A 26237-nucleotide genomic window follows, 5' to 3' on the forward strand; every position below is an offset into this window, starting at 1 on the left:
AAACGAAAGAGTGTGACTTGAAATGACGGCATATACGACTCACATTTGATTGTGGTATGTTCTTTGATTGTGATAAGGAATATCCTGACATACTCTGTTTGCAGTTTTCATTATTGATGAGGGAATAAAAAAGAACTATTATTGTAGATAGCTAGACAGATTTATATTATTGTGAACATATTAGCTTCGGAAAATACTGCTGCACAATATTTTTATAAAATGCATTACGTTTTGTACAATGGATTTTCATCTGGTACATTTCGTTAATTGACCCATAAAAGAATATGCATCTCAATTTTATTTCGGAAGAGAATATTTTATACAACACTTTGTTCAAATCTGAGTAGTAACTCAGTTAACTTTAGAATTTAGAATTAAGTCAACATATGACTTATATAATTAAAACTCAACTAAATATAATTTCACTGAGAATATACTTCCAGTTTAAAGAACCATAAACAAAAATTTAGCAGAGAATTATATATTTATAATGGCATTCATTACGGATAATTCAGGACGCTATCCTCAGATTGCAAATGCTTTATTGAAAGCACACGTTTATCCTAGGGTTACAATTTCATCATCACACGTGATTAATTTCACTTAGAAATCTATTGAGGTTTTCTCACTTGATTCATTAAAAAAATTGAAGCTAAATATGCTTTGAAAAGGAAAATCTATTTTAACCCGTTTGTGATCCCAAACAAAGCCCAAGTTTTCACTATTACTTGAATTGGACAATGGACATCTTATTTTCGAAGACATTAGTAATGCGGAACCTGATTGAAATATTAACTTGAAAATAATATGCAAAAGAATAGCTAATTTCAATGAAATTCTTTCCTTGAATTAAAGAAACAATTACTCTTTTGTATTTCTCTACAGGGCTATATATATATATATATATATAATATATATATATATATATATTATATATATATATATATATATATATATGTATGTATGTATGTATATATATATATATATATATATAATATATATATATATATATATAATATATATATATATATATATATGTATGTATGTATGTATGTATATATACACATACACATATATATATATATATATATATATATCTGTGTATGCGTGTGTATTTCAGTAAAATGTCGTGTTATTATAGATTTCATTTTGAATCAATGACGTGGAAAATGTTAAGCAGTAAAGAATCATTACATATTCAGTGTTGAAGAAATTTCAATATGAATAAATGCAAGGAACCAATGAAGAAGATTTTCTTTAGGTTAAGTTTCTCTATAAAAGAAATTCATAAAATAGTAGAGAGAGCATAAGAAAAACAAGCACAGATAAATGTTTCAAACAATCACCTCGCGAAAGCAAATATTTGAAATTTTACTATAGAAATTCTAGAAAGATCGATTGTTAATTTGATAGAAGTGTGAATGAAACCAATTCTAATGGATAAATAAATGAATAATACAAAAAATAACAGGAAGTATTCTATATATTTTTTTTATAAATCTTCTTTCCCACACTGAATTTATTCCTCGCAAAAATCTACAAGTATTTGCCAAAAGTGATCAATGTAATCATAACAGCAGACATGGCATATTGGACCCCTGCCTGCACCACGAATAGAATGAAATCACAGTTTTCATGAATACTTAATGTGTTGTTGGGAATAAGGCAGATACATTTTCATAAAATACTATATTTTATAAGACTATCAAGGCAAACGAAATAAAATAGATCATTACATACATAAAGAATTGCTTTCAAATGTCTTATGTGTCTGGAAGTTGCATTCCCTTTTATTTGCAGGTTTTCAGATTCTACATAAAAATTTAATGCAAAATCTATAAAGAAATACAGATTTAGGTGAAATGTCGCTGTTCTTTTAACAATTACATATGCAGACACAAACACGCGCGCGCAAACACATACACACACGCACACATACACACATACACACACACATACACACACACACAGACACACAGACACACACACATATATATATATATTATATATATATATATATATATATGTATATATATATATATATATATATTATATATATATATATGTATATATATATATATATATATATATATATATATATATATATAGATATATATATATATATGTATATATATATATATATAGATATATATATATATATATATATATATATATATATATATATATCTGTGTATGCGTGTGTATTTCAGTAAAATGTCGTATTATTATAGATTTCATTTTGAATCAATGACGTGGAAAATGTTAAGCAGTAAAGAATCATTACATATTCAGTGTTGAAGAAATTTCAATATGAATAAATGCAAGGAACCAATGAAGAAGATTTTCTTTAGGTTAAGTTTCTCTATAAAAGAAATTCATAAAATAGTAGAGAGAGCATAAGAAAAACAAGCACAGATAAATGTTTCAAACAATCACCTCGCGAAAGCAAATATTTGAAATTTTATTATAGAAATTCTAGAAAGATCGATTGTTAATTTGATAGAAGTGTGAATGAAACCAATTCTAATGGATGAATAAATGAATAATACAAAAAATAACAGGAAGTATTCTATATATTTTTTTATAAATCTTCTTTCCCACACTGAATTTATTCCTCGCAAAAATCTACAAGTATTTGCCAAAAGTGATCAATGTAATCATAACAGCAGACATGGCATATTGGACCCCTGCTGCACAACGAATAGAATGAAATCACAGTTTTCATGAATACTTAATGTGTTGTTGGGAATAAGGCAGATACATTTTCATAAAATACTATATTTTATAAGACTATCAAGGCAAACGAAATAAAATAGATCATTACATACATAAAGAATTGCTTTCAAATGTCTTATGTGTCTGGAAGTTGCATTCCCTTTTATTTGCAGGTTTTCAGATTCTACATAAAAATTTAATGCAAAATCTATAAAGAAATACAGCTTTAGGTGAAATGTCGCTGTTCTTTTAACAATTACATATGCAGACACAAACACGCGCGCGCAAACACATACACACACGCACACATACACACATACACACACACATACACACACACACACAGACACACACACACACATATATATATATATATATATATAAGAGAAGGAAAGAGAGAATATTAGGTCCTTGTTCATTGTCAATTTATCAACAGCTAAGTAACTAGTTTTTTTCAAAACGAATATCGGTGATCAGTAATTAGTTAGCAGACGCCAAAATTTTACTATTCAACCACCCATTTCTAAATACTAAAGACGGATTCCTAGTTACACTTTGTACTCCCAAGAAATAAAATAGCTTTAAATGTATAAGTTTCAGTTGAAAAAAGACCCATATGGATTCTAGATATTACTTACTTATCATTTGCTTTTTCCTCATCCCTAAGGGAAAAAAAAATATCACATTTTTCTTTATCCCGTCCCACATCACTTTCACATAACTGGGTGAGTGTGGTACGACGGTAAAGTATGAAACGTGACAAAGGATGAAAGAAACAGTATATTAGAAAACAACAAAAGTGAAAGTGCTAAATAGGCATATAACAAATTGTGCGTAATCTCTCACTTATCTATTCACACCTTGAATATGATAATAAATATAAATCCGTGAAGATGTTTGAATGTGTAATTATGCTTCAATTGTTAAAGAAACAAATGAGAATAAACGCATTTCAAATTTCAGAAACCGAAACTTTTCTGTACATTCTATACAGCTAACAATGTACATTTTTTCAATGTGTATTATTCATCTTATTTTTCCTAAGTTAACTTCTTTAATATTGTATGTTAATGTCTGTTGCAAATGTATAATTTCGTCGAATGTATTGACTTTGTACGATAACGGTATTATCTTATTGCATTCTTCTTTCTTCGTTATTTATTTACAGGAAATTACCATGAAGCGAAATCTGCTGAGAGCAGAGCAGCAAGCAGAAGGCGTCAGCACTTAAAGATAACTGGAGATAAAAAAGATATAAATGTCAAAAGCATCGAGTGTCTGACTAAGTGGTGCAAGTGGCTCTGAAGTGAAGACACCTATTTATCGGAAAAAGGGACAGTTACATCCTTCCGACAAGGCACGGAATTAAAAGGTAATGGTTAAAATGTGTCTGCATACTGTGCCTATCACACTTCCTTACTCTATATAAAATAACTATGTATCCTAATTGTCGAGACGATTCTGTTGTAATATGTTCTCAAGATACAGAGTTGTTCCAAATGTTTCAAAATCATTTCTTACCACTAAGTTTAGAACTATCAAAATTTTCAATAATTTCTTCTATTTTGGTTCGATGGCTAAACCTCCCTGATGTTTATTACATCCAAACTATCGTAGTCAAGGACATGGGCTTTATTTTATTTGTGAAGGTAAAAGGGATGAGGCATAAAAGTAACACACAATGATGTTATCACCCACTCTACGAAATACTGAGTCTGAAACGTAAAGGAAGGGAATGCCGTCAGGCAAACACAGAATAGAATGATCTGCCATCAAGGGCTAAAAGCAGAGCCAGCGACTCGCGTAACGTTATTAGAAATTTTAAAGTGTATCGGCAAGTATCATTCCCTTTTGATTGCTACTTCAATAGATATAATCTGATATGCGAGGGGGTCACTGTGAGTGTGTATGTATGCATAGATGTGTTGTTGTTAATCACAGACGAGAAAGATGAATGAATATAGAAACCAGGGTATGAGTTTTCTATGTATTCGGTTGTCTTACATAGTGCATCTTTTAACATCTATATGTTATTTCGTCTATGTATTTCCAAATTGGAATGCTTTTAACGAGGAGGAAAGCTGTTGCCAATTGGTAAAAGCTCATAAAATATGTATTGCTTTATTTCTTTGGGTTTTTGTTGTCTCATATTATCAGGTGTAAATTAATTAAGAATTCATGAAGTGACGAACAACAAGAAGATATTTTTTTTATTAAAGATAAATCATTTTAATTCTATGATGATCTGAAATCAGTAAATCTACTGATATTCCTGTTTAGAAAGATCGTTAACTATAGGAGAAGTGTGATGAAATAATCCATTCAACTACTACTAACTTCATTGGTCGTTATCACCTACAAAGATATAATCTGACGTTAGTATTTCACGGCAAGTAAGATTAGTTCATAGTAAAAGAATGCTAGCATAATTTTACAAGAGAATTTTTCTTGGAGTTTAAGCGTAAATTACCATGCACTTTATATACATACAACTGGAGCGTAGTTAGATGAGGCCACTGTTTTTGGCCAATATGTTGTACAGTACATAACCATTGTCCATGAAATTCGTAGTTCATCCAATTCATTTGTCCAAACACTTTTTTAGTTATATACAGGATGTTTTTTTAAAAATTATCATTTTGCAATCTAATAACTCTGCCAGTTCTTGCTCAGATGACATCAAATTTTAACAACATGTGTAGGAACAAGTCAAGATTTTACGTTTAATAGAAATGGCATTCACTGGAAGAGAAAAGGCGTTTTGTGTGTTGGAGTATGCTCGAACACAGTCCAACAAGACTGTGCAGTGTACATTTGTGAGAGAGTTCTCTAAAAAGTTACCAATAGCAATTCAGATTTAGATATACGGCAAAAAAATAATTGGAAGAAGAAGGCTGTCTGTGCAGAGCAGAAGGTTCCGGACGACTACTAACATCGGAAGAGACGGTCGCGCGGGTTCGCCAAATAATCATGCGAAGCCCCAAGACGTCTATAAGAAAAACAAGTCTGGAAATCCAGATTCCTCCAACGACAGTCTGGCGCGTCGTGAGAAAACGCTTGCTTACGAAATCCTACGAGTTGCACCTCATTCAAGCCATAATGGCAGATGGCAAGTGAAAGCGCAAACAATTCTGTGGACGGATCGGCGGAGAAAGAAGACCCTGTTGAGCTTGATTCTGGTCCGGTTTTGTGAGGGCACACGGTAGGCGTAGCATAGGCGGTAGCATTCGCGTTGCCCCGCGCCGTGCGCTGCCGTCACCGGCGGCGCGCTGGCGTGCTGTTCAAGGGACGTTTTGTTTTCAATAACGAGGCCATATTTCATACGAATGCCAAAGTCAATAATCATAATGTTCGCATTTGGAGAGAAGAAAATCAGCATGCCACAGTTGAGCATGTGTGGGACTCACCAAAGGTTAATGTGTTATGCGCCATCCCCAAGAAGCATCTTCATGGCCCGTTTTCCTCTGAGGGAAATGTGACCGGCAATGTTTATCTGCAAATGCTTCAGTACTGGCTAATGTATGAGCTCATTGCAAATGAACATGAAGACTTTATTCTTCAAAAGGACGGGACTCCATCTTACTGAAAGCTCCCTGTTCGGGTTTATTTCAATGATCTGCGAGGGAGATAATGTGCTGTTGAAATGGCCATAACGTTCTCCTGACCTGACACCTTACGATTTTTTCTGGGGCTATATGAAGGGCCTGGAACTCGAGCAGAGAATCATTCCCGCACTGGAGATTGTTACCCAAGACATGCAGCGTGTTTGGGAGGAGATGGACTACCAACTTGACGTGTGTCGTGTCTCCGCCGGTGCGCTTATTGAACATTGGTGAAATAGAATCAACATACCTTTGAATTTCTTTTGAATTTCTCATTTACATTAGGAGGAATAAAATTCATGTTGCTCAACATTAAGCCTGTTTCGTTTCATTTACTTCGACTCTATAGTCTCTGTGATATTTACACCTCAAATGATATCAACTTTTTGAAACATCCTGTATCTAACATTGAATTATGCGATATGAATATATATTATCATATTAGGTATAGTTAACTCAAACTTGTTATTTCCTAACCTCTTTTACTTGGAAAAGGAAAATCATAGTACATATCAACCATAATGTTTTATTTCATTATTGATATATAATATTGGGTTAAGTGTAACTTTACATGCAAGCTGGTGTCGTGCACCGGCAATAGATAATAAATTATTAATTTTACTTAATTTAAATAAGAAAAAGAAATAGGTGAAGAATGGAACAGAAAAATATATTGGTTTTTAAATTTTGGTACAAGACTAGTAATTTCGGAAGAGGTGTGTAAGTCGATAGATTCGACTCACTTGGTACTTCAATTTATCGAGCACGAAGTCATGAAAGGCTTTGTTTACTTCGGCGGAATTTGAACTCAGAACGTATGGATTAACGAAATACTGCTAAGCATTTGGTCAGCGTGCAAACGATTCTGACAGATCACCACCTATATATATTTGAAGCAAATGATTCAGGAGGGATGATTTGCAAATAGATTAATGATTCTATTATTATCTAGTGTAACAATTAAAAATGAATATAACAGAATCAGTAATATAGGTGATAGCAGGCCCCAAAAGCATCAAATAGCTCAAGGATTAAAATTAATGAAAGAACATATTAGGTATGTCAACCTGCTAGAAATAACAGTCAAAATTTGTATTTAAATCGCCGAAAAAAACAGTGATAACTACAGAAATCAACCGTCTGCGTGCAAACGGACAAGGACAATCTCTCATCATACATTCAACTATTTGGACTCACATGGACCGGTTTCTGGAATGGCATTATAAACTCACCTTTCTCAGCACGTGTTATCGTGCGTGTGTGTGTGTGTGTGTGTGTGTGTGTGTGTGTGTGTATGTGTGTGAGTGTGTAAGTTTGTCTTCGTTGCGTACCATAGCTTGACAACTGGTGTTGGTGTGTTTTATGTCACCGTAAATTAGCAGTTCAGCAAAAGACTAATAGACTAAGTACTAGGCTTAAAGAAGGAGTTCCGGAGGCGATTGCTCGATAAAAATCCCACCACGGTGGTGCTCTAGCATGGCAGCAATTGACAGAAATATGTAAAATAATATACGTTCATATATGTATGAATACAAATATATATGCATGCTTCTGCATATCACCAGTTATTTCATAACGTTCAACCGTTAACCCCTACACATTTTTTCTTTCTCCGGTTTCTTTCCTTCTATCTTCAATTTCTTTCCTTTCAACATTTTCTGTCGAAGACTGTAGGCTCAAAAGGTCAAAGAGTTTTTCATTCTTCCCGACACTCAAATAAATATGCTTGTTGTTCTTTCACCTGTTTTCGTCTTTTGTTTTCTGTAAATTTGAACATACTTAAAAGCTTTTGTGAAACGTACTTGATACAGTTTGAAAGGAAAAAAGACTATTTAAAAATCATTTTTCATAAAATAGATGTAAATCTTTATGAGGAAGCCACTACCCATCTTGGGAAGAAGTTTCTATCTATCTATCTATCTATCTATCTATCTATCTATCTATCTATCTATCTATCTATCTATCTATCTATCTATCTATCTATCTATCTATCTATCTATCTACCTATCTATCTATCTATTTATTTATTTATCTATCTATCTATCTATATTTATCTCTCTCTCTATCTATCTATCTATCTATCTGTATTTCTATCTCTCTTTCTCTTTCTCTCCCTCTCTATGTGTGTGTTTGTGAGATCGTGTGGTTGTAGACAAATAGATAGCTAGCCAGAAAGATAGATAAATGAAGGGACATGGCTTAGTGGTTAGAATATTCGGCTGACCATTTTCCGGTCATGATTTCGATTGCCAGCATTGTATCGTGTCATTGAGAAGGATACATTGTTTCATGTCGCTCCTGTATGTATGTGTGCATTACTGTGGTCAAATTATAATTGGTTGAGAATATAATCTTAATGGCTTGACGACTTTGAACATATACATATTTCATTACAGTGTAGTGGTGCGTTTTTTCATTCTCCAAAAGCAGAACAGTTAATATGCACAACGTTTGTTCCGGACAATAGGTATCCGACTCGGGAACTTTTCTAGTCATATATTCAGAGATCGATATTCATATAGCAGTACAAGCCTTCGGTAAAATTGTTTATATCTTGCCAACCGTCTCTACTATGTCGAACCGCTTCTGCACCCGGAGACACATGATTCTGCAGTATCTCAAACACAAATATAAAATTTATCAATCCTTTGATAAAAATGCTGTTCCAATAAGGTGTATTTCGGAAAATAAGAACAGAAAATATTTCTTGTCATTAGCTTAGAGTGTGATTTCTACTGTGATTTGTGCTAACTTTCACGGAATTTAATACTCATAATTATATGTGAGTAAATTTCAGAAATATGGAAACCATTTGTAAGCATACATACATTCATACATATTTATCAATACATTAGTGCATAGACATATACAAAATGTAACGCACTAGTACACAAGCAAATATATATTTGAATCTGCGTACATTCATACACAAATACAATGCGACAATGCTGCGAATTAACATCTATTATTATTTTTGAACAATCATTTCTGACGATAGTTTGGGGTTATTAGAAAATTATTTTCGGTGTAATGATTTTAAAGGAACTCCTTAGGATCATCTGACATTGAAAATAAACGGTTCTTCGGTCATAAAAATTAACGATATAAATACATAACAACATATACTACAACGTGAATTACAACGAGAAACATATGAGTTTAATGCATGTGATACGGAATTTGAAGAGAAAATTTGAAATGCAAATATACGCACATGCGTGTGTAGATGTGTATCAACTTGAAGTTTAAAAAAAAATGGAATTAATGAAGTTGAAACTTAGGTATTTTCATCCAAAATACATTTTTATTCTTAATCTTGTTTTTGTTTCGATAACTTTTCCACATAATGCTTAGATACTGAAACACAAGTCACTAAATGAGAAATGAACGCGTTTGTCCAGAAGAATTTTCAATAAAATTATACCCTACCAATTTCGGTGCTGTGAAGCATGCTGAAATGGATGAAGAATATTTTAATTGCATTTGCGCAACTAAATTTATGGTATATGCCTTTCAGCAAAAATTTATTATATCGTTAAAATTATTTTTTCTTATCGTTTAGTATGTTCCATTATTTACTTTGTGTCTCTATAAATATAGAAGAAAATATAATTCGATTTGTTTGGAATTTTGTTTCACTAAAATTATCTATTCTGTAGAGAATTTATATTTGTTCAGATTCAGTTATTTTATTCTTAGAATAATTCAATACTAACTACTTCAAAATTTAAATGTATACAAAGGGTATTTGTATTTCAGGTGAATACCTAAAACAGATAATTAATTGCAATAAAACATGAACGTTACTCTTCGAATAATTTTAAAACCTGAAATTACTGAACTCGCATTTTTGCTTCTGGTCATATTAATTTGACTTGTAACTTTTTGTGTCAAGTATATTCTTATTTATTTCAATTCTTAATATAAGTTGATTATCTGCCTTTAAAAGTTGATCTCTTTTTTTTTTCTTTTTATTTCCGAATTTTTTTTATACTTTACATATTGCATACTTAATGCTAAATTTCCTATTCAGTGTATTTTACATGGTTATTTTTGCTCGATAATTCGATAAAAGGAGTTCGTAAATATTACGACAGCCGGCCAAGCAGTGTATAACCCAAATCTTATTGGAACTCTATTTCTCTATTGAAGAAATTATTAGATTCACTCTGTCCACAATTAGTATTAAAATATTAATTTCGTGATATACATTTCATTATTAACGATGCAATAAATGAGGTTTTTGCTTGCATATTCCAGCTTGGGTATGTTCAAAATATCCATTGAAGCTCCTAATTCTTTGTTTGGTGTCAAGTATTACTTTTAGACATTACCTTCGTTAGTACACCAAAACAGGTGAATTCGATACAGATCAAGTTAAACTTCAAATTTGCGTGACGACTGGCATTGGTTTGTTCATGTCCCAGTATCTTAGCGATCCGGCAAAAGAAACCGATAGAATAAATATCAGTGTTTAAATATATAAGTGTCCAGTTAGAAGTCCACAGTCCAATGACTGAAACAAGTAAAAGATAACGGATAACAATTAATATATTAGGGCATTTATCCCCAATTTACAAGACGGTGAACAAACAAAACATACATTGTTTATGTGCGGTCGATATTCTTTATAAAACTAACGCTGCTACTAATTGGTAATTAAACTTAATCCTACGTATGCATCGTAGTTGTATACCAGTAAATTGTTCTTATACTATTTCTATATAGTTATAGCATGGCGATTCAGTTTATTCCCGGTTTGAGTCGAGCAACAAACCCACTTTACACAGAGTAAATACTTGGTTCATCTTATCGTATGCTGTTTACGTTCGCATATTGTGATGAACGACTTCTTATTATGTATCTCTGAGCCCTCAGAAACAGATGTTGTTTGTACTCTCTCTCTCTAAGTTGGTTCTACTAATATAAATATTCATATTAATACTTAAAAGTTCATCGTCTGAAAGACTCTATTTTTTGCGTTTTCTCGCTTTCCATGTATGCGTATATACACATGTTCTGCTTCATACCCAAATATTATATCGTACTTAATATATCTAATGTATCAATGCGGTGAGCTGGCAGAAACGTTAGCACACCGGGCGAAATGCTTAGCCTTATTTCGCCTGTCTGTACGTTCTATGTTCAAATTCCGCTGAGGTCGACTTTGCCTTTCAGAGTCGATAAATTAAGTATCAGTTTCGTACTGGGGTCGATCTAATCAACTGTCCCTCTCCTTCAAAATTTCGGGCCTAGAGTAGAAAAGAATATATCTAATTTGTTTAGTCGCATAATTGCTTCTGTATCCGTTCAAGTTGATCCCTCTTATATCCATTCTTTACCATGTAGACTCGATCCCCAGTATAAATTTTGGTGTCTAAGTTTGGATCATTGGAGCACTACAAAATCTGTTCTATATTGAGAATCTGTGGATCTCATATGTGGACTAATATGTATGTATACATACACAAACATACATAGACACAAACACACACACACATATGATAAACAAGCAGTACTTTGGGCTCGAAGTGTAAATGATATTTTGTGGATCTTATCAGCTTAGTAAACATTGACCCCCCTATCAGTTTTTTCTAATGATTTATCTAAATTAGATGTCTTGAACTTTAACGCTCTCAGCTCATTGTCTTTTAAATACCCTTTTGGTGTCCTGTATTAAAGGAATCTATTTTATCTCTAGTCCTGCTTACCTCCCTCTGCCCTCTAATTAGCATTCATTTTCCTTTCACTTCATGTCTTCTGTAAACACACCTTATTTCGCTTTGGGCAACTTCTCGTATGAATAATACTTTCATGTTCCTGTGATTCTAATTGTGTTTCTTTCTATTTTGGTTTTGTCAACTTGCCATTTTAACCAATGATGTCAATGGTCATTTTGATTTTGTAAATGACTTTCTGTTTTTCTGCCGCCATTTGTGTTGTTGATAGTTTAATTATTCATTTGCTCATTTTCACGCGAAAATGTAAACAAATTAGAGGTAACGGGACCTGAAGATTAGCTCAGTTGGTTTTGTGCGTTTCACAACCTATGTAGCAAACAACACTTCACTTTGAAATAGCTGTCGTCCGTGTTTTCTTCTTTCTTTTCCTTACCACATTTATCCGTATATTTAACAACTTTAGTTGCTAAGCCGTTACTGATAAGCTGACTGTCAGCATATTGAAATTACTTTTAATTTCAATATTGGACAAAATGTGTAACTTACGATATTGTAAACTGGTTTTATCGTGTATTGTCCACCTTTTGTCACCTGTACTAGGCACATACATATTCGAAGCTAATTAACCTTCTACATGACATACAGTGAGGAAGATGGAACTATTCAACAAAATCCATTGGACGAACCGAACTTGGCTGAGTGCAGATAAATTATAACAATTCCTTTAGCAGAGGTTTTATAGTATAGAATGTTTGCATGCTTCTGACAATCAATTTTTACCCGTAGGGGAATAATTTAGGCTTATTTGTTTTTTATCGAATTATGTGAGCAAATATTCTGTAAGTGATATTAATAGAGATGTATTAATAGAGATTAAATTGCAGTTAACATATTGCATAACTTCATTCCTTTAAATTGTGATTACTATGTGATACGAAGATAATAAGAAAGAAAATTTCACTTATGGCTTCAATCTTTAAAAAAACCAATTGGGTAATTATAATACAACTATTAAATTATTTCATTTCCGAATACCTGTTTTCCGGATATCACTTAAATCTGTAAAGTTATTGATAGATTATAATGATTCCTTGAGGTAGCAACTGTCATTTTATTTCTTACCACAATTATTTCTTAAGTTGCGCATAATTCATTACTTCGTGACAAAATTTCCTTTTCTTGAAGCTTATCAGTAATGTAGTACTATACTCTACCGAGGTACAAAGAGAAATTTTAAAATACATAAGTTTTTCGGAGACATAATTTGAATTATAATATATTCTCTGATATCTGTATGATGCAGAATATTACTCTAAGAACTGAGAATTAAATGATGACAATTTGAGATAAGAATATCTAATTAACTTCTGTGACATATTGTGAATACTTTATCTCCCGAAAAGTGCCTATTAAACAATACCGAATAATATATTTTATTATTCAAGTCAAATAGTAATTAAGAAATCTAATATAGCTGCAATATCTTATTTGACATCTACATTACACATAATCCAGTTTTTGTGTGCATACATATACGTGTATGTGTGTGTGTGTGTGTGTGTAAATATAAATATGTATATGTTTGTATATATGTATCTATTTGACTCGAAAATGTTCAATATGTTATTGAGCTAATAAAAATTTTATCAAATAAATGAACATTTAATGTAAATGCATACAGCTAAAGAACAAAACAGTATTGCAAATGTAGAACAAGCTCGAAGCACCCGTAAATAACAGCGTACGTTAGCGGTGGGAAAACGAATGTAATATGACATGTGAGAGAAATATAGCAAAATGCATTGTAAGTGGTTTTTTTGGGTTTGGGGGGATTCGGTTGAAAATGGGTTTCCTTTCATAAACAAACATTTCATATAGCATGCATCTTTTAGCATTCGAAACATGCAATTTCTCCGCAAAGGGATATTGCACGAGAGTGTCTGTCTCAAAAAATAAATTTTATGCGACCATAATATTTTTACCTAAATCATCTGATGAACAAATATGAAGTTTAATATTCTTCTATGAGATTGGATTACACGTGTAAACTGAATTCATCCCATTACAATTCCCCTTTATAGGGTTATTTTCTCAGTAAACAAGTAGATGCAATTTTTTTCCTTTTTTTCTTATTCTTGGTAATACTATCATAATTGAGCTTAGAATTGTTGCTTTATTTTGCTTATTTTTAGATTGACTTGTGTTTCTGCTATCTTGCTATTCAATATTAGAGACCTGTTTGCTGAATGCACACCTACCCAATCATATCTCCTCCGCCTATAGCAAGGGTGGTTGTACCGGAAGTCAGAAATCCTGAAAGCCCAGGTTCATCCCACCAATCTCTCTGTTAATAATAATTGTAATGTGGAAGATCATAAGAACATTATAGTAATACGATTAGTAATTGAAATGATGATACGAGTAGTGTTGGTTTTACTCGTAGTAACAAAGTTTGAGGTACAGACGGATTTTAATAATTGTAAAAATTTGCCAGGTCACTTTTGGTGTTATTGGTAACATATAATCCAGGAAAATCAGATTCATGGTCAGGCTGTCGGCGACCAAAGCAGCAACCTTTCCAAGTGCTGGCCTGGCATGGCAGGTGGATTCCATTGGACACTCTACATGACAAGAGACATCCTCATAAAAGGCGGATGACATCCAAAGAGACAACTGTTATCTAGCTATATGAATCTTTGAAAATGTGCGTGGGGGTAAATACTGCACGCGCATGATTATCAGCTTAAGTGAGGGTAGACAGGTCTCACATAGGTCTTGAGTGCCAACCTATTTAGTGACGGTTGCCCGGTATAATTACTGGTTGGTGGTATCCTTTAAGCACATTCTTCATGTATGAGAAAAATCTTAATATTGGTTTCAAATTTTGGGACAAGGCCAGTAATAACGGGAAAGGGAATAGATCGACTACAACGACCTCAGTGCTCAACTGGTACTCCTATTATCAACCACGAAATGGATGAAAAGCAAAGTCGACCACAGCGGAATTTGAACTCTGAACGTTAAGACGGGCGAAGGGCGTCTAAAAATGTTTGACTGGCGCGCAAACGATTCTGCCAGTTCACTGCTTCAGAGAAACGTTAATATTGAGAAGTAATAATAATGGCTTCAACAAGGCTGAATATTCTTTGAAAAATGTGTCACGTCCAGTAGGTGTCCTGTGGAAGAGCAGCACAAATCCGGTCGTAATCAATATACTGCTGGCTTACAACAGCAAATGAGATGAAAATGGACAAAAGAGAAACACCAAATTGTTACTCAAAATATCAGTGTGAAGAAGAGAAGAACGTGGATGAACAAATATTGACTGATCGAATTTGACAAAGGAAGACCGAAATGTGATGAGAGAAGATGGAAGAAGAGATATTAACGGAAGTGAGACAGGAATTGCAAGGAATTACTGGTCCAGAAGAAATTCACATACACCAGATACACAAGATATAACAACAACGACTACTACTACTACTACTACTACTACTACTACTACTACTACTACTACTACTACTACTACTACTACTACTATTATTATTATTATTATTATTATTATTATTATTATTGAGTGAGTGAGCAGTGTATGCCATAAAACTGACATTGGAGTAAAATATACGAAGCCCAGTACACTCATTACGACTACTCGTCTGGTAAGAGTACAGAAGACACATGCATCACCACCATATGTGCGTGACATGGCGATCCTATATCAAGATAAACAGTGCATTACCTTGCAAGTGGGGCCCAGTTAGAATTTTATATTGGTCGAGCAGCCAATCCCTCTCAAAGTGTCCCCGAATAAGGTTTGTTTTAAGGATGATAAACAAAGCACCCATGTTTCCAGAGGTGAATTATTCAAACTCCGAAGAATTCTTCTCAGCACATGGATATGATGATCCCCAAATCCTTTTGCTGATGATCAGAGATACACGCATCGTCAGCCACAACATGTTCAACTGGTTGAAGTCAAAAAAATGGCAAGCAAGTCTGTTGTATTGAACAGAATATTTGTTGTAGCCCATCTTTTTTTATACCAAGACAAAAGATGTACATGATAACACCCCCAATCCCTTAAGACCAGAATCCACGAGAGTCAGTGTCTGGTATTAGATTATTATTATTATTATTTCGTTCGTTAAGGCAGTGTTCAAGGACAACATCATATGTAATATCATGTTCAGAAAGATAGCACAGCAATCAGGCCACAATGAAATATCTGAAAGTTCTGCTGTTGCAAAACTTCCTGAAAATACGTAACAGTAGCTAATCACTGAAATAGTGATGAATCACGCTATACAACTGAAGTGAAAAGAGTAATGTCACATAAGAAAGTCGATTCGATGGTTCGTGATTTTTCCATTGGTCCTCGACAAACAGCTGTAATAACCCAAACGTGTTCACTGGAAAGATGAAAAATCATCTACATGCAGTGGCTTAGTAGAGCCATTGAAATGTCAGACTTATTGCTTTGATATTTTTGTTCCAACACTGAAATCTGAGTTGAAGTTCCAATAAGCTTAACGTTGCCTTTCATCTTTTTGGCACCAAGGAAAAATGGCAGTAAAATGCATAGAGCTGAGTTTAAACTTCATATGCTTGTATAGCCTACACGCACATAAACTGGCACTTTAGTCTTTGATGGCGTGCACTGTGTTGCAAATTTTTGGGCCAAATTTCTAGTTTGTGGATGCCTTTCCCTTCTCTTGCTACTATAATATGTCATTGCAGGATGCACAATTTTCCTGAACTTTCAGAATTATATTCTAAAATATAATTCAGTATTTCGAATGGCATATTTTGGAGCTAATAAAGACATTTCAAACTTTTGATTCTATAAACGGTATAATATTCAGGGACCGTAATGCCATTTTATGGACGACCTGTTGCTAATACAATAAACACGTTACGAATACGTGCAAATTATTTAATTCCATTGATGGCAATGAAGTTAATCTCAGCAAGGGTGTACCGATGTCATCAGTGGATTTAAGTTGTACATATCTATACAATATAAAGAAATACTTCAAAAACAACTATGTTCTTCCATCTTTAGATATGCAGTTGAGATCATAAATGATAGAAATTTGAAAATATTCATCCGCCAGCTGCAAAGCCTGAATGCAGCTATAATCCACCAGTGAATCAGAAATTGCTATAGTAATGGCAAACGAACTGCATTGTCGGGATGATTGCCAGAGCGTTTCCTAATAATCCCATCTACAATTGTAACTATAGTGGCTCTGCAAAGAGTTTCAATAGTATCGAAATCTTGCTTTCAGAAAGGTGTTGGTCATCATAATGAGAGTGAAAAGAATGCGACAATTCTAGAGACAGCAATATAGTAGAATAAAGTCGGCTATTTTTTGCTAAAATCTTCTAACTAAAAGGAGCCACTCCATACATTCTCATGCTTAAACTTAACACATCGAAAATTCTAATTCATAAACTTAATCTTCAAACATTTGCTCAGGTACAAAGTCATTTATTGGGGATTTCGTCATCTCTCCTGCATAATATCACAATCATGTCAGGAAACTTTGATGGTGCCAGTTGCCGTTTTCTTCTATGAAATGTACTAGACCCGATTATCTCAATATTTGTTTTTGAGATCTTTCAATTTTTTAATAGACTCAGTTTTCCCATGACTGTTAATTAATGACGAACGTTGTTGGACTGGAACTATTATATCCAACATTTTCAGCTAAAACTGCACCACAAACTAAGAATATTTCTTACGCCTTGACTTTGAATGAAAAAGAGGGCAAATTGAATTCCGTGAAATCATATTTTTAATGAACATATAGAAAAGTCCTAATTCTTTACGCCTATAATTTGCGGTGTATGCCAAAATATCTATATTTTTGCAAAGGGTTTCTAGTTTTACTAAAATACACCGGCATTACAGAATTTCTAGTGCACACGCACTCGGGTACTCACATAAAAGGTATTCGGTAATTTTCCGAAGTAGTGCATTGAATGATTACGATGAAAATTCTTAACCACATTATGCTAGCATTCATTTTGTTCCTTTATTTTCTTTGCAGAGATTAGAGCTTTAGTTTCTCTAATCTTCTTATAGGGAAATTACTTACCAACTTTAAAATAAACTGACATATATTGAGCTATAATCTTGGAAGGAAGTCTAATTAAATGTGGTCAGGACAAGCAAAATCTTATACAATTTAATCAGGTGTTAAGCTTAATAAAACTATGATAATATTAAGGAGATAGAGATAATCAGTAATAACCATATGTATTCGATATATTGCTAAGTGAGTTGTCACGGCCTATGTCAGTAAATGTCAAACTGTTTAAATGCGAAAATTGAGTTATGCTTGCGAAATGTGAGCAGGAACAATAGTTAACGTCTTGCTTAGGAGCAACTAAACAGTTATTATATCAGATATGAGACTAATGGGAATGAAGTCAAAATCGCTGCAATATATTAAGGATAATATTCATTCAATTCGTTTCGACTATAAAATAACTACTAATTTATGATGAATATAGTAGTGCCCGGAAATAAATTTTAAAATGTACGTTCAAAAGTATCTTGGCCTTGAGGGTTTTTTTCTTATTTCATATTTCTTATGCATTTGCACTTACATTGTATCTCTTATGAAAGTATCTAATGTGTTTAAGTGTGATATGAAAGACGTGTGAATCTTATGATCTTGGTTCCAACAGTGAAAGTAATAATATAACAGCTGCTTTGTTTAAAACATTAAGTCCTCTTACTAATAGGTCTGTCAAACTTATAATAAGCAACATATTCCTCCTGGTTATAAATAGGTAAGTATCAATTTTGCAATATTACAATTATGAAGGAAAGTACAATTAAATAAACAATTCTTTCTTTTGCAAAAAATTATCTTGAATATTTTGGAGTAAATCTCAAAATATCTCACAGATTGATTATTTGGAGGTCAATAAAATATCTAATTAGTGGGCTCATTAAATTGTCTGTGGAATTTTGTACAGTCTCTTACAAACGTCACAGCAAGTTATTTCAAATTCCATTTCTAAAACAATGGTTTAGTAGAATTGCCCTTAATTATTTTAGGCATAGTTTACTAAAGAGATACCAACTAAGACCACCCTCGAAGTTTCTAATTGGACACATTGTTTTATGTATTGTGGTATACGTAGTGCCGCTGAAAATTAGGATTCAATTGCTATTTGCAACGCCTTTGCACATAGGTCCCAATAGTTGAGATTGAATTGGGTCTGACAATACAGTCATATTATAAATAACGTACGAAATTATTCAATTAAACCTGGTTTCCGCAAAATATTTTTCAAAGAGTTCATTGAAATTTGCAACAAAAAACATTAAGCATGAAAAAGCAAAATACTTTCCATTGCAGAGCAAATCTAAATGTTTTTAATTAATTAAAATTACTTGTTAACATTTCTTTCACCATATTTTCCTACAGACGGATGCACAAAACTCATGTTAAATCTACTGCAATATACTAACAGTTATGAACATATGTTTCGTGGGAAATATATCATCTATGCTGTGAAACTTGATAAAATGATACTATTTAATATTAGTGGAGGCACGTTGTTTAGTGTTTAGTGTAGTGGACTTATGATTGTAAGATTGTGGTTTCGATTTCTGGAGGGGATGACCCTTTCGATTCCTGGAGCGGACGACGCTCCTATCCACTCAGCCGGGAAAAGATTAGTAACCCTGGGACTGACCGGCTTCCTGTCAAGGGGGAATATAAAGCTGTGAAAACTGGAAACCGTCCCTATGAGTGTATGTGACTCAAGAACGAACGAACTCTACTTTTTTTATTATTAGTCGTGCCTAGCGTTTTTGTCATTCACATTCGTTATCTTATAACAATAAACTTCATGTCACATCATGTCTTCAATTGTTACACTTTCCAACGGAAATAACTTCAAATTTGTTAGCCACCTTTTATTAATATGTTGTAGGGAAGCAGTAAACAGCAAGAAAAGGAAGAGGTACAATGAATTAGTGTGTAGAATTAATTGGGCAGAGAAAGGAGAAAGAAAAAGCTATCGAGGAATTATTTAAATGCGTGTTGTTACTATTTGTATCCCTTGAACAATATTCTAGTTCTCTCAAAAACAATTTCTGCTTTCGATCGCTTTGTCATAAAACATATTTACTATATTGAATTAATATAATAACGATATATGAATTTCTACACTTAAATAAGCATAAGAACATTTATATAACGCAAGAAATTATAACTATCACAAAAAAAACTAAAGAATTAAATAAATTCATTACTCATGCTTTTTTCTACTACCCATATCTGAAGATAGAGATATGATAGAGATGTAACTAGTATTGTATTTGTTTAGTCCTCACTGGTGTTTAAGAAGGAACGGAAATTTCCTACCTTTTGTTGCTTTTAAATATTCCAGGCAGTTCGTACGCATTTGTAGTACACCTTTGCAAAATGGGATCGAGAAAAAGTGGGAGTCACAATATTTCTTCACAGCCCTTAACTCAAAGAATATCTGCTTAATTTGTAATACCTGCATCAACACGCCAAACGAATACAACTTGAAAATACACTACGAAAATTCACGGCTAAATAACAAGGTCCCATGCGTGTATTAAACTGAAAGAATTGAACAAGCGTGCTTTGTAAAAAAATTCTAGGAGGAAACGTTGCCCTTGTGACTGCAAGTCATGAAGTGGGTAGAATGATTGCTAGCTTTGGAAAATCATAAAAACTATCTGGTGAGAACGGTCGAAGATATTTGCCTTGAGAAAGCAAAGACATTCAAACATATTTCTTTAACAATAAATACTGTGATAGAAAGATAATAAAATGTGGGACGACTGAAAGATGTATCATCAAGTTTTGTACATTTTTAGTTGCTTTTTATGCGACTGCCGACTTTAGCAGCCTGGCGCCGCTTGCTAATTCTAAAAGGGCTTACGATACTGAATTTGATATATATGAAGAATTGCTTGAAATTGTAGAAATGCATGATACTATAAACAATTCTGTTATTTTTCAGAATGTGGAATAAGTCGTCCATGAATATAATTTTAACTTGGTTAAGCTTTCAGTCTAGGTCTAACATAGCGGACACACGTAATTTTATTCAGCGCAAATTACGGATAAGACACAACACACACACTCAAATCCAGTCCTCACACGCCAAGTTCCATTACTTTTACTTTTAGCTGTTTCAGTCATTTGACTGCGGCTATGCTAGAGAACCGCCTTAAAGGGTTTTAGTCGCAGAAATCGACCCCAGGATTTATTCATTATAATCCGAGTACTTATTCTTTATTAACTTATTATTGATTGTTTTTATGATAACAACAGTTTTGGATTGTCCAATTTTTTAAACTTCTAGCAATGTCATACGAGGGCTACACGTGTTTGAAAATAGCCGAAAGTGCCCTGCATGTCGCGTATTAGACATGGCTGCCTTACACCATGCGAAGACGGCCTCCGTTAGTTCTGTGGAATTGCCTTCCATGTGTATCTATTAGAACACATTTTGTCTTTTGTATACAAATTGCTATAAATATAATTCTGGAAGCAGTTATTACGAGAGTTTACATAGCCCCGCAATAAGAATAGGTACTAGATATGTGTGAAAAAGCTTCCTTTGAATTTGATAAAAAGAATGTCGATGTGTATGAAACTCATTAGTCACCATCAATGCAGAAACATTTCATGAAATTATTTCTCTCGTGTTATTTAATAAACACAATTTCAGTAAACAGAATGCTGAGAATAAAGCTGAGGCATACGAAGAAGTTTGAGTAGAGTACATAGAGGAAATTAAATGCAATATTTATACAGCATAAACAGAAATTATAAGCTAATATTCCAATGTCACTTCTCGTACTCTCGACCGTGTAAGTTCCATAATGAGTGACATTTCACCCTGACATATTATACACAAGCACAAGTAATTGTCTCTTAATAAAGATAATTATATTTTGCTATTTAAATTATTGTTTATTTAGCTATTTTGCAAATCTAATTTGAAGGACGAATACTTCCTCGGTACTCTGTTCTATGGTTATTTCGTGAGAGAGGCATTTCGTGTTTTGGAAATATAGATAATGGTTGTGATGCAAAAACCACAGTTATGGTCATTTATCTTAAACTAAGAACTGAAAATCTTTGTTGTGGTCCTTATGTTAAACGTTTTAACCAGCGAATAAAACCTGTATTAGGCAAGAATAATTGATATTCGTGTAAACAATTAAACTGAGAATAATATTCTCGTTTTCTTTCGTAAACGGAAAATCTTGTGGATTGAAGTGGTTATCTAAGTAAATTTTCTCCCATTTCTTGGCAATAACTATTTGCTATTGATCAACAAAGAAAGCCTTACATAAAACTGAACTCAAAAATATAAATCCACAAACAGTGTAAGAATTTCATTGCCTCGTGATTCAGCTACTTTAAAGTCTTCATCATCCAAACTTGAAATGCAACGTCAACTTTATCCATTGACAGTAGTTCAAAGAATTGTATGATAGAGACAGCATTGATTGTAATGTTCCTTTTATTTAAGAGGAAATTTTCACTTAGGAGACACACCTGAGGATTATATTTGAAATCGCTCTGTACAGGGAGGTTACAAAATCGAGTGATCTGTCATAAGATATACCACACAGTTTACATGAAAGATACATTGCACATTTGCTGATAGTGGTTTTCTATCCATTAAATAGTGTATGAGAAATCTCAGTATGATACAGTATTTCTGAGTGCGATTTTGTAGGCAAATGGTATAATGTCATTAAAATCACTTCGTAGCCCCATCTATCCGAACTGTCGGATGAAATGAATTTCAGAGTGGTTACCTCCTCTTTGACCACAAAAACCATACAGGGTGTACTGTGTGATGATAAATGATATTCACTCTCTCATGATATTCCCATCATTGTACAATGACGGGTAGCGCTAAGCAGCGGCTTACCGCAAAATATTTACATTTCATGGTCAACTACGAAAATTGTCGCATGTAGTTAAGCATCATTTCAGAGTATATACTATTCATTATATAGATCTTCAATTGCCTGTATAATTGTGCGCAAATATGGGCATACACTTAGTTTTTTTAACCCAATATCCATTGGAGCATGAATAATATAGCAGCTATAGAATAAGAAAGCAAAAGCTGGTTTAGCCTGGCATAAATTTGCTGTTGACCATGCTGGAGCAAGGCGGAATAACGAGCCCAGATCAACGACACCACTCATCGATAGATCCAGAAAGAGAAGTCACGAATTTGTCATAAACACAACATGCTTCTAAATACTAGGCTTAATATAATGCAATTTAAATATGTATGATACAAAATGAAAGTAAATTTTGAAATTCAAAATATGAATCATATCTCTTTTAACACTTCGATGTTGATTAAATTTCACAACTTAGTAGTATTCTAATTGCTATTATAAAATACAATTAAATTATATTAAACTATATTTTAAGTGGTTAACTTGTTATAACATTGTTATGCAGGTTTTATTTTAAACATATTTGCAGTAGTGTTATGTTTAATGCATAATATGAAAAACATTCAATTTTTTGAAATGATTGCTTAATGATATTGATGTTAAATTCGTGAAAGCCTTACAGCTGAATATTTTACCGTTATTTTTCTCCTCTCTAGCAAAGTAATATTGGTTTCAAATTTTCGCACAGGACCAGTAATTCCGGGGAAGTGGTAAGCCGATTACATTGACTCCTGGGATCCACTGATAATTACTTAATCGAGTCCGACGTGGTGATCTCGTATCAGGATAAACAGCGCATGACCTTACAGGTGGAGCAAAATTTCAACTGTTTTCTCGTAGAGTAGCACATCACGCTCAAATGTTCTCTGAATAAAGGTTGTTTAAGAATGTTGAATGAGGCACATATATTTTCAGAATTATTTAAAACCCATAGAATTTCTCTCAACACATGGGTATAATGGTCCTCTAATATTTCTGCTCATGGTCCTCATATGCTCATAAAGTCAGCTACTAAGGAACATGCATGATTGGTTAATATTGAGCAATTGACAAACAAATCTGCGGTATTGAGTAGAATATTTGCTGTAGATTTAAACCAAGAAAAGTTATATATATTATAACACTTCAAATCAGTTAAGATAAGACGCTGTGAGAGACAATGCCTAGGTATTGCATCAGGGCATTTATTATTATCATCATTATTTATTGTCTTTGCACAGTTTCTAACACTGAAGATATACTACGGTGCCAGTTGTTCACTACCAGTGAACAAAAGTAACACTCCTTATTTCTCGAGCACCACCCAGAGTATTCGAGCTGTTCCAAACAGTGTTGTTTTTTGCTAGTGCTGCACTTTTATTGCAGCACCTATTTGTTCCATGTAATTCTCAAGAATTACTTGGAACCGTTCTCAAGAATTACATGAAACAAATAGGGCTCCGACAATTATCGATACTATTACCACATTTTTTATCGACCGCAACTGCTAAACCTCCCATGCTAACCTATCATATCTATCGGCTTTTCTTTCTTATCGCATACCTTGTTGTCAGCTGGGCATACTATATCTATGATCTCCCAGCATTTGCTTTCTTTCTCAGTTAACTCCGATTGGCTTCCTATTCTCTATCTCATGGTCGCACTGAATCATATAATCCCATAGGATCTTTGTGTTATCATTTTCGATGATGCCTTCAGGTTTATGTTCTTACCATTTTTTTTACTATACTTGTTGCAAATTGTCCAATGGATAATCCTTGCTATATTGTCATGACGTCTCTTATATTCTTTCTGGGCTAGTGGCGTACATTAACTGGTAATATGCCATAGGGTTTCACCATTTTGTCTACAGACTCTGTATTTATCACTTCCAGATGTGCTGTTTATTATGTACTTGATATATTTAGATGCTCAGTTTCCGGTATTAAATCCCTCTTAGACGTCCATAGCCATATTTTCTCTCTTATCTGTGTTATCGTCTATATGACTAAATAAATGTCCATGCATTTTTTTCTTTATCCATCTATTTTCAGTTTCATTCCTTCTCTACTCTCCATGCGATTACTCCTGCTCCATATCTTGGTAGTGAAACCGCCCAGGTGTTTGTAGCTTCAATGAGATTCCGTCCGTTTAATTTCGACTTAAGGATCGGTCTCAGTCTGCGCAAGTACACCACCTTAACTTTTTCTGTCATTTCTTTCTCCATCAAATTGTCCATTTCTAATATCCCTAAGTACTTATATCCCGTCTCTTCTATCTGCTTCATAACCTCTCCCGACTGTATCGCTAGCCCGCCTATACATTTGATTTTGCCTCTCATCAAGACTAACACACCACACTTTTTCAGTCCGAACACCATTCTGATATCAGCACTGTAGGTATACACCGTATCAACGAGGGAACTGACTTGGGATTCATCTTTACCATAAAGTTGGCGGTCATCCATGAAAACAAGTGGTTGACATTTTATTGGCGGCTTTTAAATACATACCCAGCCTTTGCTTTTCTCAGAATCAGAGTTAGTTGTATCATGCACATTACAAACATCAGTGGGGATAGGCAGTCCCCTTGGAAGATGCCTCTCCTGATTTCTATTGTCCCTAAACTTCTATATGCTGTCAGTTCCAACCTCCACTTCGCCACACTTTTTCCAAGCAATCTCTCAACATTCGATGCAATACCAAATAGGTTCATACATTCCATAATGCAAGAGTGTGGGATCATATCGTACGCCTTACGATAATTGATCCGTGTTGTGTCCTAGCATATGTGCTGGTTCTTATCGTTTTCGTATTTTCCAGTGGTGTTCTCTGTCTATTATTTTAATTCCATCCCACAGGGGAAGGTGGTTTCCATTTTTCCATACATAATCAGCTATACTCGTTTTACAATATCTTCTCGTGTCAAAGCTTTGCAATGTCCCTCTATCCTTATTTTGGGTCGCCTTTGTATAACCTACCACAGCCGCATGGGATAGAGTATACGCAGTTTGGGGTCATATTTTCTTCTATTTGTGGTTTTACCCGAAGGAGATATTTGCGAAGTGTTGTATTACTGTTGAATACTGTCCTGATGTCATATGTGTCGCATATCTTTTGCATCGTTTCGGAGAGGCCTTTCACATAGGGTAAATAGACTGTAGACAGTTTATTGGTTTCATCCTCTCTTTTCTTCATCAATATTTCCAAACATATTCTCACAAAATCAAAATATACTGTTTCCCAATCTGCGACACAAATTCAT

This window comes from Octopus sinensis, linkage group LG4, assembly GCF_006345805.1.
Source record: "Octopus sinensis linkage group LG4, ASM634580v1, whole genome shotgun sequence".
NCBI lineage: Eukaryota > Metazoa > Mollusca > Cephalopoda > Octopoda > Octopodidae > Octopus > Octopus sinensis.